We start from the raw sequence: 3,441 nt of genomic DNA, 5'->3' as shown, positions 1-3,441 counted from the left end.
GGCGGAAACAATTGTGATAGATCTGTCGTCTTTTAGGTCATTGAGGGCTTTCCTTTCTTGGCGGGACACATTGGTCGTCTGCTGCTTGGTAGATGCCTTTGCTAGTATTAAGAGCCAATGGTAAACAAAATCCTACACAACCACCACAACCAAAGGGATGTGTTTATCAAATAGTATGCAATTGTGGGATTGCATACATCGGGGAGACAAAGCGACCATTAAATAAAAGGATAGATGACCACAAGTCGAAAGCAGCAACCAACAACTCAGCTGTAGCTGAACATTTGAACTCCAACCCTCGCCACAGAGTCCAATGGTCCAACGTAAAACCACTATGCAAGAATATAAGCAACAAGAGAGCGCGCCGATTACATGAAGCCATTCATATACGACGACACAAACCAACGATGAACAGAGATCAAGGATTGTTCCTTCCCAGGGCGTATGATATTCTTATCACATAATCAAGGCTAAGCATAATTCTTCTTTTTTCTTTCTTATCATATTTAATACTTATCAATATTCCAGTAATAACTTTAAGTTTGTAATAACCATCATAATATGCAAAAATGACAACTAATAATTCCCAACTATTTTTGCTTTTCAGGCATTTCTGCTTTTCAGGCCTGCGGTTATTGTAATTTAATGCACTCAATATTTCTAACCCTGCTTTTCCACATCACCATAACATCCAGTGAAGTACCACTCAATATTTTAAATTGTCAGCCTTCAGGGGACTATTCATCATTTGTGCAGTCATTGTTCTAAGGGTTTTTCGTATATCAGTGTAATCACTCGCATCAACATCCACATATCAATTATTTTGGTCATAACACAAATCAAATCTCATCTTCGTGGGATGTTGTCATTATCAAAACCTCATCAAATCGTTGTAAATACTCCACAACAATCCATCCTTTTACCATTTGTATTTATTTCAGTGAAAGGGGTCGTTGATAACATTTCATCAATTTTCATTTTCTTGCAACGTTTGTATTATTAAAACCCACTAATCATTGTGTATACTCCACAACAACTTATCCATTAATCAATTAGTCAATTTTTTAGGTTAATTGGTATTATTACTTATTAGCGTACAATTAAATCAGATTACCATTAGGTACACGTAATTAAGTTACATCCCTGGTTTGTCATCATTAACTTAGCATTGTGGTGTACATGTATATATTGTCCTGTCATATTTTCATTTTTTATCATAGCTTGATAATGACTAGAGAAGCCTAGTCGAAACGTCGCTCAGTAAAAAGCAGTAATTGTATTCCATAGAATTGTGACCTGTATACTCCAGTTCAATTACTAAATGCCATTGAAACAGTTTACATTTAACAGCACTTTGAACTACAACATAACTACAGTAAATTAATATTAATTTGGTTATCTAGTGGAGGATACTCAAAATATAAGTATGTCCTGTATAAAGTTGTTTTTCTTTTTTAAAAAAAAAAACGTTGACCCTTCATTTCTTTATGGGGAGATTATTTAGATTTCTTTTTAAAGCTCCCCTTATAGATGCATTATGTAAGATTAGATAAAGGTAATGAAAAGGGAACATCTTGAAACTTTTAGCCAAATTATTTCATTGTGACCTACGTTAGTGCTTTTGTGAACAAAGAATTCTTCGAAAATCGCCAATTGTCAATACTAATTTGTAAGCATCTGATTTCAGTTTTAGGGCTATTAAGCACAATTCATAGCATGTCCCAAGAGATTGGTCTTGAACTCATGAGCTGACCAGGCATATCTTTATGAAAACCAATAAACATTTATACAGTTTGACAACCCTTGTCTTATTAACTTAGTAACAACACTACACTCTACAGTGGCTGTACTTTGCATATTTCTAGAATTGTTGGGGAGACCGGAAAGGGGTGATGAAGTCATGCAGTAGGGCGAATGAACATAATAGAGGATCCTATCACCAATTAATTACACCGAATGAACAATCCTAAATATTCGTTACACGTAAATATCCTGTCATAATATAAATCAAACCGACTAAAAATAATAGATGGATTTTTTTTATTAATTAGGAACAAAAATATTTAGTCACTAGAACAATATTATTTCAAGGTTTAATTATTTATTTCCTTTCAAGAAAACTGTTACCAGTAAATCATTATAAAAATAACATGATTAAAACTAGGTGATATCAGTAAATTTACATAAAGACGCTGATCCACACATGGACTTCCCTAGGTCAGCCTTGAAAATACATTTCTATATATAATGAAATTAAATGGGTATGTGTTCTACATTTCTCCCCAAACCGGGCTAATGCAGGCGGGTATACGTCCTGCAATCTGCCCGTACATCATCGAATTTCAACAGTCAAGTGTTCCACCCTTACACGCTAGTACAGGAGCCACACCTCTGCTCCGAGTTCAATCCGATCAGCATTAATAAACAAAAATATTTTGAAACTGGAATAAAATTCAATTGAACGTACGATATATATTGAAGAGTAAACTTGAAATAAGAAGCAATCAACTAACAGAATTGGAAATGTCGAACTGTGTGTTGTATAATTCCGTAATATACTCTTCACTTTCATAACCATGCTCAGTTCACGATACAGTTTTCATTGTATCACCTTTACCGGTATGGGATTTTTACCTGTTCTTAGTTTGGTAACATTTACATTTGGATTATATTTGACAAATGGTTCTATGGTTCAAATGGAAAATTTCAAAATGTATCCCAGACAATATTGTCCAGGAGAACGAAAAATGTATGTTCAAGTAAAAAGTAAAGCAATGTGTGCTGTCAGGTTATTGCAAGAAGAAGAGAAAATAGCCAATATATGTAAAATGGAGAACAAACTATTTTGTGAAATCCTTAAAAATTCTGTGACTGAGTGCGAATCATCTATGGACAAATATTCAGCTTGCTCGGTTTTACTGTCCAAGAAGGTTTGTTGTTTTCTAGGTATTGCCATCTTTATCATGTCTGTTCATGGCTGCTGTCCACCGTTATCTTGTGTCTAAATGATAGCAAACGACATTTTTATTTCGTGGACGTATGCTTTCATCATTCTCTGGAGTTATACTCCAAGAAAACCCCATTAAGTCTTATCTTGTGGCACACAATAGTTAATCTATACAAAGCCTTTTAAATTAAAGATACATTATCTGAGATAAGATAAAGAGCTGGCAGTTGTCACTATAATGGTTAAAAACTAAATAATGTAAAGACAATTTGTTGAAAATTTCAGTCTGTACGATAAAAAACATAGTCTCGATCACCCATTTCAAATCGGATCATAATCCAGTAAATATCACAGGCTAGCGATGTCATTGAGAGTTGATTATGGTCTGGATAAGTTAATTAATGTCTAATAATTTAGATAACATTTCAGGCCTAAAGAAAGACCTGCAATTGGCAGAGTTAGCTCTTGCATAATGTATGTTTAACGTACCAACA

This window comes from Patella vulgata, chromosome 4 (genome assembly GCF_932274485.2).
Source record: "Patella vulgata chromosome 4, xgPatVulg1.2, whole genome shotgun sequence".
Taxonomy (NCBI): domain Eukaryota; kingdom Metazoa; phylum Mollusca; class Gastropoda; family Patellidae; genus Patella; species Patella vulgata.
Note: the sequence above shows the minus strand (reverse complement) of the source record.